The sequence below is a fragment of the Schistocerca cancellata genome, chromosome 6 (genome assembly GCF_023864275.1).
Source record: "Schistocerca cancellata isolate TAMUIC-IGC-003103 chromosome 6, iqSchCanc2.1, whole genome shotgun sequence".
NCBI classification, from domain to species: domain Eukaryota; kingdom Metazoa; phylum Arthropoda; class Insecta; order Orthoptera; family Acrididae; genus Schistocerca; species Schistocerca cancellata.
In genome coordinates this window covers 4,930,952-4,946,390 of record NC_064631.1, presented here as the reverse complement: position 1 = coordinate 4,946,390, position 15,439 = coordinate 4,930,952, and the positions used below count along the sequence as shown (strand labels likewise).

The window sequence follows — 15,439 nt, the reverse complement described above, 5'->3', positions numbered from 1 at the left end:
CGAGGCGAGGAAGCCCACATCGCTACCAGTGGGCCCTCCAGCACGACACTGCCACACCCCGCACAGGCCTTCCGCTGAACACCAGGGACAAGATGCGTCCTCCGCTAGTGTCGAAGGCTGCACGCGCCCAGCGAATGACAGGGGGTGCAACGAACAGCAGTGCGTCTCACACACGCGGCGGTGCGCCCGCCAATTCGGCCGTCACTCTGCTGGGACGCCGGGCGCGCCTCCCCGCGCCGTCCTCGAGGAACTGGCGGTTGCGGAAGGAAGCGCTTTCGTCAAATGCGGCCGAAAACTAACATTTTGTGTGTTGGGAGAAAAGCCGAACGAGAATTCTGCCGTGCTCCTACATTAGATGAGCGCCAACGGCCATACCATGATGAATACACCGGTTCTCGTCCGATCACCGAAGTTAAGCATCATCGGGCACGGCTAGTACTTGGATGGGTGACCGCCTGGGAAACCCGGGTGCTGTTGGCTCCCTTCCTGTTTTTTTTTTGTTATGTCGCCAGCCCAATTTTCAAACTACCTTTCTGTTGTGACAAAGATGCTTCCTTAAGCCTTTTAAACTACTGTAATGGTACGAAAATGCAGTAATTAACTCAGTTTGAGGGAGAATGTGCTAACCAAGTTTGCCAAGAAGACTTTGAAAACGACAAAACTGTACGAATCGGCAGGTGATTTCTGAAATACGTCACCGCCTATTGTTGTGTAGGAGTGTAGAGTTCCAAATTTGATTTGTAAAAACGAATTTATTCCTTAGTCGTCTCGACTCGTCTCGTCTCGTCTCGTCCCGCAGAAGTTTGTCGTGCTTGGGCTGTCATATGGACCACGACCCCAGCGGCAGCGAGCGGCAGCCGAGCAAAGTCGGGACAAGTCGGGACGGGGACAGGGACAGGTATAGGAATGGTGCGAATGCATTGCAAACTACGCAGACACCTGGTGTGAGGCGAGGCGAGGCGTGGCGAGGCGAGGCGAGGAAGCCCACATCGCTACCAGTGGGCCCTCCAGCACGACACTGCCACACCCCGCACAGGCCTTCCGCTGAACACCAGGGACAAGATGCGTCCTCCGCTAGTGTCGAAGGCTGCACGCGCCCAGCGAATGACAGGGGGTGCAACGAGCAGCAGTGCGTCTCACACACGCGGCGGTGCGCCCGCCAATTCGGCCGTCACTCTGCTGGGACGCCGGGCGCGCCTCCCCGCGCCGTCCTCGAGGAACTGGCGGTTGCGGAAGGAAGCGCTTTCGTCAAATGCGGCCGAAAACTAACATTTTGTGTGTTGGGAGAAAAGCCGAACGCGAATTCTGCCGTGCTCCTACATTAGATGAGCGCCAACGGCCATACCATGATGAATACACCGGTTCTCGTCCGATCACCGAAGTTAAGCATCATCGGGCCCGGCTAGTACTTGGATGGGTGACCGCCTGGGAAACCCGGGTGCTGTTGGCTCCCTTCCTGTTTTTTTTTTTGTTATGTCGCCAGCCCAATTTTCAAACTACCTTTCTGTTGTGACAAAGATGCTTCCTTAAGCCTTTTAAACTACTGTAATGGTACGAAAATGCAGTAATTAACTCTGTTTGAGGGAGAATGTGCTAACCAAGTTTGCCAAGAAGACTTTGAAAACGACAAAACAGTACGAATCGGCAGATGATTTCTGAAATACGTCACCGCCTATTGTTGTGTAGGAGTGTAGAGTTCCAAATTTGATTTGTAACCACGAATTTATTCCTTAGTCGTCTCGTCTCGTCTCGTCTCGTCTCGTCCCGCAGACGTTTGTCGTGCTTGCGCTGTCATATGGACCACGACCCGAGCGGCAGCGAGCGGCAGTCGAGCAAAGTCGGGACAAGTCGGGACGGGGACAGGGACAGGGATAGGAATGGTGCGAATGCACTGCAAACTACGCAGACACCTGGTGTGAGGCGAGGCGAGGCGAGGCGAGGCGAGGCGAGGAAGCCCACATCGCTACCAGTGGGCCCTCCAGCACGACACTGCCACACCCCGCACAGGCCTTCCGCTGAACACCAGGGACAAGATGCGTCCTCCGCTAGTGTCGAAGGCTGCACGCGCCCAGCGAATGACAGGGGGTGCAACGAACAGCAGTGCGCCTCACACACGCGGCGGTGCGCCCGCCAATTCGGCCGTCACTCTGCTGGGACGCCGGGCGCGCCTCCCCGCGCCGTCCTCGAGGAACTGGCGGTTGCGGAAGGAAGCGCTTTCGTCAAATGCGGCCAAAAACTAACATTTTGTGTGTTGGGAGAAAAGCCGAACGAGAATTCTGCCGTGCTCCTACATTAGATGAGCGCCAACGGCCATACCATGATGAATACACCGGTTCTCGTCCGATCACCGAAGTTAAGCATCATCGGGCACGGCTAGTACTTGGATGGGTGACCGCCTGGGAAACCCGGGTGCTGTTGGCTCCCTTCCTGTTTTTTTTTTGTTATGTCGCCAGCCCAATTTTCAAACTACCTTTCTGTTGTGACAAAGATGCTTCCTTAAGCCTTTTAAACTACTGTAATGGTACGAAAATGCAGTAATTAACTCAGTTTGAGGGAGAATGTGCTAACCAAGTTTGCCAAGAAGACTTTGAAAACGACAAAACAGTACGAATCGGCAGGTGATTTCTGAAATACGTCACCGCCTATTGTTGTGTAGGAGTGTAGAGTTCCAAATTTGATTTGTAAAAACGAATTTATTCCTTAGTCGTCTCGACTCGTCTCGTCTCGTCTCGTCCCGCAGAAGTTTGTCGTGCTTGGGCTGTCATATGGACCACGACCCCAGCGGCAGCGAGCGGCAGTCGAGCAAAGTCGGGACAAGTCGGGACGGGGACAGGGACAGGTATAGGAATGGTGCGAATGCATTGCAAACTACGCAGACACCTGGTGTGAGGCGAGGCGAGGCGTGGCGAGGCGAGGCGAGGAAGCCCACATCGCTACCAGTGGGCCCTCCAGCACGACACTGCCACACCCCGCACAGGCCTTCCGCTGAACACCAGGGACAAGATGCGTCCTCCGCTAGTGTCGAAGGCTGCACGCGCCCAGCGAATGACAGGGGGTGCAACGAGCAGCAGTGCGTCTCACACACGCGGCGGTGCGCCCGCCAATTCGGCCGTCACTCTGCTGGGACGCCGGGCGCGCCTCCCCGCGCCGTCCTCGAGGAACTGGCGGTTGCGGAAGGAAGCGCTTTCGTCAAATGCGGCCGAAAACTAACATTTTGTGTGTTGGGAGAAAAGCCGAACGAGAATTCTGCCGTGCTCCTACATTAGATGAGCGCCAACGGCCATACCATGATGAATACACCGGTTCTCGTCCGATCACCGAAGTTAAGCATCATCGGGCCCGGCTAGTACTTGGATGGGTGACCGCCTGGGAAACCCGGGTGCTGTTGGCTCCCTTCCTGTTTTTTTTTTGTTATGTCGCCAGCCCAATTTTCAAACTACCTTTCTGTTGTGACAAAGATGCTTCCTTAAGCCTTTTAAACTACTGTAATGGTACGAAAATGCAGTAATTAACTCTGTTTGAGGGAGAATGTGCTAACCAAGTTTGCCAAGAAGACTTTGAAAACGACAAAACAGTACGAATCGGCAGATGATTTCTGAAATACGTCACCGCCTATTGTTGTGTAGGAGTGTAGAGTTCCAAATTTGATTTGTAACCACGAATTTATTCCTTAGTCGTCTCGTCTCGTCTCGTCTCGTCTCGTCCCGCAGACGTTTGTCGTGCTTGCGCTGTCATATGGACCACGACCCGAGCGGCAGCGAGCGGCAGTCGAGCAAAGTCGGGACAAGTCGGGACGGGGACAGGGACAGGGATAGGAATGGTGCGAATGCACTGCAAACTACGCAGACACCTGGTGTGAGGCGAGGCGAGGCGAGGCGAGGCGAGGCGAGGAAGCCCACATCGCTACCAGTGGGCCCTCCAGCACGACACTGCCACACCCCGCACAGGCCTTCCGCTGAACACCAGGGACAAGATGCGTCCTCCGCTAGTGTCGAAGGCTGCACGCGCCCAGCGAATGACAGGGGGTGCAACGAACAGCAGTGCGCCTCACACACGCGGCGGTGCGCCCGCCAATTCGGCCGTCACTCTGCTGGGACGCCGGGCGCGCCTCCCCGCGCCGTCCTCGAGGAACTGGCGGTTGCGGAAGGAAGCGCTTTCGTCAAATGCGGCCAAAAACTAACATTTTGTGTGTTGGGAGAAAAGCCGAACGAGAATTCTGCCGTGCTCCTACATTAGATGAGCGCCAACGGCCATACCATGATGAATACACCGGTTCTCGTCCGATCACCGAAGTTAAGCATCATCGGGCACGGCTAGTACTTGGATGGGTGACCGCCTGGGAAACCCGGGTGCTGTTGGCTCCCTTCCTGTTTTTTTTTTGTTATGTCGCCAGCCCAATTTTCAAACTACCTTTCTGTTGTGACAAAGATGCTTCCTTAAGCCTTTTAAACTACTGTAATGGTACGAAAATGCAGTAATTAACTCAGTTTGAGGGAGAATGTGCTAACCAAGTTTGCCAAGAAGACTTTGAAAACGACAAAACAGTACGAATCGGCAGGTGATTTCTGAAATACGTCACCGCCTATTGTTGTGTAGGAGTGTAGAGTTCCAAATTTGATTTGTAAAAACGAATTTATTCCTTAGTCGTCTCGACTCGTCTCGTCTCGTCTCGTCCCGCAGAAGTTTGTCGTGCTTGGGCTGTCATATGGACCACGACCCCAGCGGCAGCGAGCGGCAGTCGAGCAAAGTCGGGACAAGTCGGGACGGGGACAGGGACAGGTATAGGAATGGTGCGAATGCATTGCAAACTACGCAGACACCTGGTGTGAGGCGAGGCGAGGCGTGGCGAGGCGAGGCGAGGAAGCCCACATCGCTACCAGTGGGCCCTCCAGCACGACACTGCCACACCCCGCACAGGCCTTCCGCTGAACACCAGGGACAAGATGCGTCCTCCGCTAGTGTCGAAGGCTGCACGCGCCCAGCGAATGACAGGGGGTGCAACGAGCAGCAGTGCGTCTCACACACGCGGCGGTGCGCCCGCCAATTCGGCCGTCACTCTGCTGGGACGCCGGGCGCGCCTCCCCGCGCCGTCCTCGAGGAACTGGCGGTTGCGGAAGGAAGCGCTTTCGTCAAATGCGGCCGAAAACTAACATTTTGTGTGTTGGGAGAAAAGCCGAACGAGAATTCTGCCGTGCTCCTACATTAGATGAGCGCCAACGGCCATACCATGATGAATACACCGGTTCTCGTCCGATCACCGAAGTTAAGCATCATCGGGCCCGGCTAGTACTTGGATGGGTGACCGCCTGGGAAACCCGGGTGCTGTTGGCTCCCTTCCTGTTTTTTTTTTGTTATGTCGCCAGCCCAATTTTCAAACTACCTTTCTGTTGTGACAAAGATGCTTCCTTAAGCCTTTTAAACTACTGTAATGGTACGAAAATGCAGTAATTAACTCTGTTTGAGGGAGAATGTGCTAACCAAGTTTGCCAAGAAGACTTTGAAAACGACAAAACAGTACGAATCGGCAGATGATTTCTGAAATACGTCACCGCCTATTGTTGTGTAGGAGTGTAGAGTTCCAAATTTGATTTGTAACCACGAATTTATTCCTTAGTCGTCTCGTCTCGTCTCGTCTCGTCTCGTCCCGCAGACGTTTGTCGTGCTTGCGCTGTCATATGGACCACGACCCGAGCGGCAGCGAGCGGCAGTCGAGCAAAGTCGGGACAAGTCGGGACGGGGACAGGGACAGGGATAGGAATGGTGCGAATGCACTGCAAACTACGCAGACACCTGGTGTGAGGCGAGGCGAGGCGAGGCGAGGCGAGGCGAGGAAGCCCACATCGCTACCAGTGGGCCCTCCAGCACCACACTGCCACACCCCGCACAGGCCTTCCGCTGAACACCAGGGACAAGATGCGTCCTCCGCTAGTGTCGAAGGCTGCACGCGCCCAGCGAATGACAGGGGGTGCAACGAGCAGCAGTGCGTCTCACACACGCGGCGGTGCGCCCGCCAATTCGGCCGTCACTCTGCTGGGACGCCGGGCGCGCCTCCCCGCGCCGTCCTCGAGGAACTGGCGGTTGCGGAAGGAAGCGCTTTCGTCAAATGCGGCCGAAAACTAACATTTTGTGTGTTGGGAGAAAAGCCGAACGCGAATTCTGCCGTGCTCCTACATTAGATGAGCGCCAACGGCCATACCATGATGAATACACCGGTTCTCGTCCGATCACCGAAGTTAAGCATCATCGGGCCCGGCTAGTACTTGGATGGGTGACCGCCTGGGAAACCCGGGTGCTGTTGGCTCCCTTCCTGTTTTTTTTTGTTATGTCGCCAGCCCAATTTTCAAACTACCTTTCTGTTGTGACAAAGATGCTTCCTTAAGCCTTTTAAACTACTGTAATGGTACGAAAATGCAGTAATTAACTCAGTTTGAGGGAGAATGTGCTAACCAAGTTTGCCAAGAAGACTTTGAAAACGACAAAACTGTACGAATCGGCAGGTGATTTCTGAAATACGTCACCGCCTATTGTTGTGTAGGAGTGTAGAGTTCCAAATTTGATTTGTAAAAACGAATTTATTCCTTAGTCGTCTCGACTCGTCTCGTCTCGTCTCGTCCCGCAGAAGTTTGTCGTGCTTGGGCTGTCATATGGACCACGACCCCAGCGGCAGCGAGCGGCAGCCGAGCAAAGTCGGGACAAGTCGGGACGGGGACAGGGACAGGTATAGGAATGGTGCGAATGCATTGCAAACTACGCAGACACCTGGTGTGAGGCGAGGCGAGGCGTGGCGAGGCGAGGCGAGGAAGCCCACATCGCTACCAGTGGGCCCTCCAGCACGACACTGCCACACCCCGCACAGGCCTTCCGCTGAACACCAGGGACAAGATGCGTCCTCCGCTAGTGTCGAAGGCTGCACGCGCCCAGCGAATGACAGGGGGTGCAACGAGCAGCAGTGCGTCTCACACACGCGGCGGTGCGCCCGCCAATTCGGCCGTCACTCTGCTGGGACGCCGGGCGCGCCTCCCCGCGCCGTCCTCGAGGAACTGGCGGTTGCGGAAGGAAGCGCTTTCGTCAAATGCGGCCGAAAACTAACATTTTGTGTGTTGGGAGAAAAGCCGAACGCGAATTCTGCCGTGCTCCTACATTAGATGAGCGCCAACGGCCATACCATGATGAATACACCGGTTCTCGTCCGATCACCGAAGTTAAGCATCATCGGGCCCGGCTAGTACTTGGATGGGTGACCGCCTGGGAAACCCGGGTGCTGTTGGCTCCCTTCCTGTTTTTTTTTTGTTATGTCGCCAGCCCAATTTTCAAACTACCTTTCTGTTGTGACAAAGATGCTTCCTTAAGCCTTTTAAACTACTGTAATGGTACGAAAATGCAGTAATTAACTCTGTTTGAGGGAGAATGTGCTAACCAAGTTTGCCAAGAAGACTTTGAAAACGACAAAACAGTACGAATCGGCAGATGATTTCTGAAATACGTCACCGCCTATTGTTGTGTAGGAGTGTAGAGTTCCAAATTTGATTTGTAACCACGAATTTATTCCTTAGTCGTCTCGTCTCGTCTCGTCTCGTCTCGTCCCGCAGACGTTTGTCGTGCTTGCGCTGTCATATGGACCACGACCCGAGCGGCAGCGAGCGGCAGTCGAGCAAAGTCGGGACAAGTCGGGACGGGGACAGGGACAGGGATAGGAATGGTGCGAATGCACTGCAAACTACGCAGACACCTGGTGTGAGGCGAGGCGAGGCGAGGCGAGGCGAGGCGAGGAAGCCCACATCGCTACCAGTGGGCCCTCCAGCACGACACTGCCACACCCCGCACAGGCCTTCCGCTGAACACCAGGGACAAGATGCGTCCTCCGCTAGTGTCGAAGGCTGCACGCGCCCAGCGAATGACAGGGGGTGCAACGAACAGCAGTGCGCCTCACACACGCGGCGGTGCGCCCGCCAATTCGGCCGTCACTCTGCTGGGACGCCGGGCGCGCCTCCCCGCGCCGTCCTCGAGGAACTGGCGGTTGCGGAAGGAAGCGCTTTCGTCAAATGCGGCCAAAAACTAACATTTTGTGTGTTGGGAGAAAAGCCGAACGAGAATTCTGCCGTGCTCCTACATTAGATGAGCGCCAACGGCCATACCATGATGAATACACCGGTTCTCGTCCGATCACCGAAGTTAAGCATCATCGGGCACGGCTAGTACTTGGATGGGTGACCGCCTGGGAAACCCGGGTGCTGTTGGCTCCCTTCCTGTTTTTTTTTTGTTATGTCGCCAGCCCAATTTTCAAACTACCTTTCTGTTGTGACAAAGATGCTTCCTTAAGCCTTTTAAACTACTGTAATGGTACGAAAATGCAGTAATTAACTCAGTTTGAGGGAGAATGTGCTAACCAAGTTTGCCAAGAAGACTTTGAAAACGACGAAACAGTACGAATCGGCAGGTGATTTCTGAAATACGTCACCGCCTATTGTTGTGTAGGAGTGTAGAGTTCCAAATTTGATTTGTGAAAACGAATTTATTCCTTAGTCGTCTCGACTCGTCTCGTCTCGTCTCGTCCCGCAGAAGTTTGTCGTGCTTGGGCTGTCATATGGACCACGACCCCAGCGGCAGCGAGCGGCAGTCGAGCAAAGTCGGGACAAGTCGGGACGGGGACAGGGACAGGTATAGGAATGGTGCGAATGCATTGCAAACTACGCAGACACCTGGTGTGAGGCGAGGCGAGGCGTGGCGAGGCGAGGCGAGGAAGCCCACATCGCTACCAGTGGGCCCTCCAGCACGACACTGCCACACCCCGCACAGGCCTTCCGCTGAACACCAGGGACAAGATGCGTCCTCCGCTAGTGTCGAAGGCTGCACGCGCCCAGCGAATGACAGGGGGTGCAACGAGCAGCAGTGCGTCTCACACACGCGGCGGTGCGCCCGCCAATTCGGCCGTCACTCTGCTGGGACGCCGGGCGCGCCTCCCCGCGCCGTCCTCGAGGAACTGGCGGTTGCGGAAGGAAGCGCTTTCGTCAAATGCGGCCGAAAACTAACATTTTGTGTGTTGGGAGAAAAGCCGAACGAGAATTCTGCCGTGCTCCTACATTAGATGAGCGCCAACGGCCATACCATGATGAATACACCGGTTCTCGTCCGATCACCGAAGTTAAGCATCATCGGGCCCGGCTAGTACTTGGATGGGTGACCGCCTGGGAAACCCGGGTGCTGTTGGCTCCCTTCCTGTTTTTTTTTTGTTATGTCGCCAGCCCAATTTTCAAACTACCTTTCTGTTGTGACAAAGATGCTTCCTTAAGCCTTTTAAACTACTGTAATGGTACGAAAATGCAGTAATTAACTCTGTTTGAGGGAGAATGTGCTAACCAAGTTTGCCAAGAAGACTTTGAAAACGACAAAACAGTACGAATCGGCAGATGATTTCTGAAATACGTCACCGCCTATTGTTGTGTAGGAGTGTAGAGTTCCAAATTTGATTTGTAACCACGAATTTATTCCTTAGTCGTCTCGTCTCGTCTCGTCTCGTCTCGTCCCGCAGACGTTTGTCGTGCTTGCGCTGTCATATGGACCACGACCCGAGCGGCAGCGAGCGGCAGTCGAGCAAAGTCGGGACAAGTCGGGACGGGGACAGGGACAGGGATAGGAATGGTGCGAATGCACTGCAAACTACGCAGACACCTGGTGTGAGGCGAGGCGAGGCGAGGCGAGGCGAGGCGAGGAAGCCCACATCGCTACCAGTGGGCCCTCCAGCACCACACTGCCACACCCCGCACAGGCCTTCCGCTGAACACCAGGGACAAGATGCGTCCTCCGCTAGTGTCGAAGGCTGCACGCGCCCAGCGAATGACAGGGGGTGCAACGAGCAGCAGTGCGTCTCACACACGCGGCGGTGCGCCCGCCAATTCGGCCGTCACTCTGCTGGGACGCCGGGCGCGCCTCCCCGCGCCGTCCTCGAGGAACTGGCGGTTGCGGAAGGAAGCGCTTTCGTCAAATGCGGCCGAAAACTAACATTTTGTGTGTTGGGAGAAAAGCCGAACGCGAATTCTGCCGTGCTCCTACATTAGATGAGCGCCAACGGCCATACCATGATGAATACACCGGTTCTCGTCCGATCACCGAAGTTAAGCATCATCGGGCCCGGCTAGTACTTGGATGGGTGACCGCCTGGGAAACCCGGGTGCTGTTGGCTCCCTTCCTGTTTTTTTTTGTTATGTCGCCAGCCCAATTTTCAAACTACCTTTCTGTTGTGACAAAGATGCTTCCTTAAGCCTTTTAAACTACTGTAATGGTACGAAAATGCAGTAATTAACTCTGTTTGAGGGAGAATGTGCTAACCAAGTTTGCCAAGAAGACTTTGAAAACGACAAAACAGTACGAATCGGCAGATGTTTTCTGAAATACGTCACCGCCTATTGTTGTGTAGGAGTGTAGAGTTCCAAATTTGATTTGTAACCACGAATTTATTCCTTAGTCGTCTCGTCTCGTCTCGTCTCGTCTCGTCCCGCAGACGTTTGTCGTGCTTGCGCTGTCATATGGACCACGACCCGAGCGGCAGCGAGCGGCAGTCGAGCAAAGTCGGGACAAGTCGGGACGGGGACAGGGACAGGGATAGGAATGGTGCGAATGCACTGCAAACTACGCAGACACCTGGTGTGAGGCGAGGCGAGGCGAGGCGAGGCGAGGCGAGGAAGCCCACATCGCTACCAGTGGGCCCTCCAGCACGACACTGCCACACCCCGCACAGGCCTTCCGCTGAACACCAGGGACAAGATGCGTCCTCCGCTAGTGTCGAAGGCTGCACGCGCCCAGCGAATGACAGGGGGTGCAACGAACAGCAGTGCGTCTCACACACGCGGCGGTGCGCCCGCCAATTCGGCCGTCACTCTGCTGGGACGCCGGGCGCGCCTCCCCGCGCCGTCCTCGAGGAACTGGCGGTTGCGGAAGGAAGCGCTTTCGTCAAATGCGGCCGAAAACTAACATTTTGTGTGTTGGGAGAAAAGCCGAACGAGAATTCTGCCGTGCTCCTACATTAGATGAGCGCCAACGGCCATACCATGATGAATACACCGGTTCTCGTCCGATCACCGAAGTTAAGCATCATCGGGCCCGGCTAGTACTTGGATGGGTGACCGCCTGGGAAACCCGGGTGCTGTTGGCTCCCTTCCTGTTTTTTTTTTGTTATGTCGCCAGCCCAATTTTCAAACTACCTTTCTGTTGTGACAAAGATGCTTCCTTAAGCCTTTTAAACTACTGTAATGGTACGAAAATGCAGTAATTAACTCTGTTTGAGGGAGAATGTGCTAACCAAGTTTGCCAAGAAGACTTTGAAAACGACAAAACAGTACGAATCGGCAGATGATTTCTGAAATACGTCACCGCCTATTGTTGTGTAGGAGTGTAGAGTTCCAAATTTGATTTGTAACCACGAATTTATTCCTTAGTCGTCTCGTCTCGTCTCGTCTCGTCTCGTCCCGCAGACGTTTGTCGTGCTTGCGCTGTCATATGGACCACGACCCGAGCGGCAGCGAGCGGCAGTCGAGCAAAGTCGGGACAAGTCGGGACGGGGACAGGGACAGGGATAGGAATGGTGCGAATGCACTGCAAACTACGCAGACACCTGGTGTGAGGCGAGGCGAGGCGAGGCGAGGCGAGGCGAGGAAGCCCACATCGCTACCAGTGGGCCCTCCAGCACCACACTGCCACACCCCGCACAGGCCTTCCGCTGAACACCAGGGACAAGATGCGTCCTCCGCTAGTGTCGAAGGCTGCACGCGCCCAGCGAATGACAGGGGGTGCAACGAGCAGCAGTGCGTCTCACACACGCGGCGGTGCGCCCGCCAATTCGGCCGTCACTCTGCTGGGACGCCGGGCGCGCCTCCCCGCGCCGTCCTCGAGGAACTGGCGGTTGCGGAAGGAAGCGCTTTCGTCAAATGCGGCCGAAAACTAACATTTTGTGTGTTGGGAGAAAAGCCGAACGCGAATTCTGCCGTGCTCCTACATTAGATGAGCGCCAACGGCCATACCATGATGAATACACCGGTTCTCGTCCGATCACCGAAGTTAAGCATCATCGGGCCCGGCTAGTACTTGGATGGGTGACCGCCTGGGAAACCCGGGTGCTGTTGGCTCCCTTCCTGTTTTTTTTTGTTATGTCGCCAGCCCAATTTTCAAACTACCTTTCTGTTGTGACAAAGATGCTTCCTTAAGCCTTTTAAACTACTGTAATGGTACGAAAATGCAGTAATTAACTCTGTTTGAGGGAGAATGTGCTAACCAAGTTTGCCAAGAAGACTTTGAAAACGACAAAACAGTACGAATCGGCAGATGTTTTCTGAAATACGTCACCGCCTATTGTTGTGTAGGAGTGTAGAGTTCCAAATTTGATTTGTAACCACGAATTTATTCCTTAGTCGTCTCGTCTCGTCTCGTCTCGTCTCGTCCCGCAGACGTTTGTCGTGCTTGCGCTGTCATATGGACCACGACCCGAGCGGCAGCGAGCGGCAGTCGAGCAAAGTCGGGACAAGTCGGGACGGGGACAGGGACAGGGATAGGAATGGTGCGAATGCACTGCAAACTACGCAGACACCTGGTGTGAGGCGAGGCGAGGCGAGGCGAGGCGAGGCGAGGAAGCCCACATCGCTACCAGTGGGCCCTCCAGCACGACACTGCCACACCCCGCACAGGCCTTCCGCTGAACACCAGGGACAAGATGCGTCCTCCGCTAGTGTCGAAGGCTGCACGCGCCCAGCGAATGACAGGGGGTGCAACGAACAGCAGTGCGTCTCACACACGCGGCGGTGCGCCCGCCAATTCGGCCGTCACTCTGCTGGGACGCCGGGCGCGCCTCCCCGCGCCGTCCTCGAGGAACTGGCGGTTGCGGAAGGAAGCGCTTTCGTCAAATGCGGCCGAAAACTAACATTTTGTGTGTTGGGAGAAAAGCCGAACGAGAATTCTGCCGTGCTCCTACATTAGATGAGCGCCAACGGCCATACCATGATGAATACACCGGTTCTCGTCCGATCACCGAAGTTAAGCATCATCGGGCACGGCTAGTACTTGGATGGGTGACCGCCTGGGAAACCCGGGTGCTGTTGGCTCCCTTCCTGTTTTTTTTTTGTTATGTCGCCCGCCCAATTTTCAAACTACCTTTCTGTTGTGACAAAGATGCTTCCTTAAGCCTTTTAAACTACTGTAATGGTACGAAAATGCAGTAATTAACTCAGTTTGAGGGAGAATGTGCTAACCAAGTTTGCCAAGAAGACTTTGAAAACGACAAAACAGTACGAATCGGCAGGTGATTTCTGAAATACGTCACCGCCTATTGTTGTGTAGGAGTGTAGAGTTCCAAATTTTATTTGTAACCACGAATTTATTCCTTAGTCGTCTCGTCTCGTCTCGTCTCGTCTCGTCCCGCAGACGTTTGTCGTGCTTGCGCTGTCATATGGACCACGACCCGAGCGGCAGCGAGCGGCAGTCGAGCAAAGTCGGGACAAGTCGGGACGGGGACAGGGACAGGGATAGGAATGGTGCGAATGCACTGCAAACTACGCAGACACCTGGTGTGAGGCGAGGCGAGGCGAGGCGAGGCGAGGAAGCCCACATCGCTACCAGTGGGCCCTCCAGCACGACACTGCCACACCCCGCACAGGCCTTCCGCTGAACACCAGGGACAAGATGCGTCCTCCGCTAGTGTCGAAGGCTGCACGCGCCCAGCGAATGACAGGGGGTGCAACGAACAGCAGTGCGTCTCACACACGCGGCGGTGCGCCCGCCAATTCGGCCGTCACTCTGCTGGGACGCCGGGCGCGCCTCCCCGCGCCGTCCTCGAGGAACTGGCGGTTGCGGAAGGAAGCGCTTTCGTCAAATGCGGCCGAAAACTAACATTTTGTGTGTTGGGAGAAAAGCCGAACGAGAATTCTGCCGTGCTCCTACATTAGATGAGCGCCAACGGCCATACCATGATGAATACACCGGTTCTCGTCCGATCACCGAAGTTAAGCATCATCGGGCACGGCTAGTACTTGGATGGGTGACCGCCTGGGAAACCCGGGTGCTGTTGGCTCCCTTCCTGTTTTTTTTTTGTTATGTCGCCAGCCCAATTTTCAAACTACCTTTCTGTTGTGACAAAGATGCTTCCTTAAGCCTTTTAAACTACTGTAATGGTACGAAAATGCAGTAATTAACTCAGTTTGAGGGAGAATGTGCTAACCAAGTTTGCCAAGAAGACTTTGAAAACGACAAAACAGTACGAATCGGCAGGTGATTTCTGAAATACGTCACCGCCTATTGTTGTGTAGGAGTGTAGAGTTCCAAATTTGATTTGTAAAAACGAATTTATTCCTTAGTCGTCTCGACTCGTCTCGTCTCGTCTCGTCCCGCAGAAGTTTGTCGTGCTTGGGCTGTCATATGGACCACGACCCCAGCGGCAGCGAGCGGCAGTCGAGCAAAGTCGGGACAAGTCGGGACGGGGACAGGGACAGGTATAGGAATGGTGCGAATGCATTGCAAACTACGCAGACACCTGGTGTGAGGCGAGGCGAGGCGTGGGGAGGCGAGGCGAGGAAGCCCACATCGCTACCAGTGGGCCCTCCAGCACGACACTACCACACCCCGCACAGGCCTTCCGCTGAACACCAGGGACAAGATGCGTCCTCCGCTAGTGTCGAAGGCTGCACGCGCCCAGCGAATGACAGGGGGTGCAACGAGCAGCAGTGCGTCTCACACACGCGGCGGTGCGCCCGCCAATTCGGCCGTCACTCTGCTGGGACGCCGGGCGCGCCTCCCCGCGCCGTCCTCGAGGAACTGGCGGTTGCGGAAGGAAGCGCTTTCGTCAAATGCGGCCGAAAACTAACATTTTGTGTGTTGGGAGAAAAGCCGAACGCGAATTCTGCCGTGCTCCTACATTAGATGAGCGCCAACGGCCATACCATGATGAATACACCGGTTCTCGTCCGATCACCGAAGTTAAGCATCATCGGGCCCGGCTAGTACTTGGATGGGTGACCGCCTGGGAAACCCGGGTGCTGTTGGCTCCCTTCCTGTTTTTTTTTTGTTATGTCGCCAGCCCAATTTTCAAACTACCTTTCTGTTGTGACAAAGATGCTTCCTTAAGCCTTTTAAACTACTGTAATGGTACGAAAATGCAGTAATTAACTCTGTTTGAGGGAGAATGTGCTAACCAAGTTTGCCAAGAAGACTTTGAAAACGACAAAACAGTACGAATCGGCAGATGATTTCTGAAATACGTCACCGCCTATTGTTGTGTAGGAGTGTAGAGTTCCAAATTTGATTTGTAACCACGAACTTATTCCTTAGTCGTCTCGTCTCGTCTCGTCTCGTCTCGTCCCGCAGACGTTTGTCGTGCTTGGGCTGTCATATGGACCACGACCCGAGCGGCAGCGAGCGGCAGTCGAGCAAAGTCGGGACAAGTCGGGACGGGGACAGGGAC

The 15,439-nt window shown here is 54.9% G+C and overlaps 16 non-coding genes across 16 annotated transcripts; all 16 read left to right on the top strand.

Moving 5' to 3' along the window:
- Nucleotides 1-361: 361 nt before the first annotated feature.
- LOC126089343 (5S ribosomal RNA) lies at nucleotides 362-480 on the top strand. The gene has a single exon (XR_007520671.1). It is a non-coding gene; the product is annotated as a 5S ribosomal RNA (ribosomal RNA).
- Nucleotides 481-1,331: 851 nt separating this feature from the next.
- Nucleotides 1,332-1,450, top strand: LOC126088976 (5S ribosomal RNA). The gene has a single exon (XR_007520322.1). It is a non-coding gene; the product is annotated as a 5S ribosomal RNA (ribosomal RNA).
- An 852-nt stretch (nucleotides 1,451-2,302) lies between these two features.
- Nucleotides 2,303-2,421, top strand: LOC126089342 (5S ribosomal RNA). The gene has a single exon (XR_007520670.1). It is a non-coding gene; the product is annotated as a 5S ribosomal RNA (ribosomal RNA).
- Nucleotides 2,422-3,272: 851 nt separating this feature from the next.
- Nucleotides 3,273-3,391, top strand: LOC126088975 (5S ribosomal RNA). The gene has a single exon (XR_007520321.1). It is a non-coding gene; the product is annotated as a 5S ribosomal RNA (ribosomal RNA).
- Nucleotides 3,392-4,242: 851 nt separating this feature from the next.
- Nucleotides 4,243-4,361, top strand: LOC126089341 (5S ribosomal RNA). Its single transcript, XR_007520669.1, has one exon. It is a non-coding gene; the product is annotated as a 5S ribosomal RNA (ribosomal RNA).
- An 851-nt stretch (nucleotides 4,362-5,212) lies between these two features.
- On the top strand, nucleotides 5,213-5,331 carry LOC126088974 (5S ribosomal RNA). Its single transcript, XR_007520320.1, has one exon. It is a non-coding gene; the product is annotated as a 5S ribosomal RNA (ribosomal RNA).
- Nucleotides 5,332-6,182: 851 nt separating this feature from the next.
- LOC126088973 (5S ribosomal RNA) lies at nucleotides 6,183-6,301 on the top strand. Its single transcript, XR_007520319.1, has one exon. It is a non-coding gene; the product is annotated as a 5S ribosomal RNA (ribosomal RNA).
- Nucleotides 6,302-7,151: 850 nt separating this feature from the next.
- On the top strand, nucleotides 7,152-7,270 carry LOC126088970 (5S ribosomal RNA). The gene has a single exon (XR_007520318.1). It is a non-coding gene; the product is annotated as a 5S ribosomal RNA (ribosomal RNA).
- Nucleotides 7,271-8,121: 851 nt separating this feature from the next.
- LOC126089340 (5S ribosomal RNA) lies at nucleotides 8,122-8,240 on the top strand. Its single transcript, XR_007520668.1, has one exon. It is a non-coding gene; the product is annotated as a 5S ribosomal RNA (ribosomal RNA).
- Nucleotides 8,241-9,091: 851 nt separating this feature from the next.
- Nucleotides 9,092-9,210, top strand: LOC126088969 (5S ribosomal RNA). The gene has a single exon (XR_007520317.1). It is a non-coding gene; the product is annotated as a 5S ribosomal RNA (ribosomal RNA).
- An 851-nt stretch (nucleotides 9,211-10,061) lies between these two features.
- LOC126088968 (5S ribosomal RNA) lies at nucleotides 10,062-10,180 on the top strand. The gene has a single exon (XR_007520316.1). It is a non-coding gene; the product is annotated as a 5S ribosomal RNA (ribosomal RNA).
- An 850-nt stretch (nucleotides 10,181-11,030) lies between these two features.
- On the top strand, nucleotides 11,031-11,149 carry LOC126088966 (5S ribosomal RNA). The gene has a single exon (XR_007520314.1). It is a non-coding gene; the product is annotated as a 5S ribosomal RNA (ribosomal RNA).
- An 851-nt stretch (nucleotides 11,150-12,000) lies between these two features.
- LOC126088965 (5S ribosomal RNA) lies at nucleotides 12,001-12,119 on the top strand. The gene has a single exon (XR_007520313.1). It is a non-coding gene; the product is annotated as a 5S ribosomal RNA (ribosomal RNA).
- Nucleotides 12,120-12,969: 850 nt separating this feature from the next.
- Nucleotides 12,970-13,088, top strand: LOC126089339 (5S ribosomal RNA). The gene has a single exon (XR_007520667.1). It is a non-coding gene; the product is annotated as a 5S ribosomal RNA (ribosomal RNA).
- Nucleotides 13,089-13,934: 846 nt separating this feature from the next.
- On the top strand, nucleotides 13,935-14,053 carry LOC126089338 (5S ribosomal RNA). Its single transcript, XR_007520666.1, has one exon. It is a non-coding gene; the product is annotated as a 5S ribosomal RNA (ribosomal RNA).
- Nucleotides 14,054-14,904: 851 nt separating this feature from the next.
- Nucleotides 14,905-15,023, top strand: LOC126088964 (5S ribosomal RNA). The gene has a single exon (XR_007520311.1). It is a non-coding gene; the product is annotated as a 5S ribosomal RNA (ribosomal RNA).
- The last annotated feature ends 416 nt before the right edge of the window (nucleotides 15,024-15,439 follow it).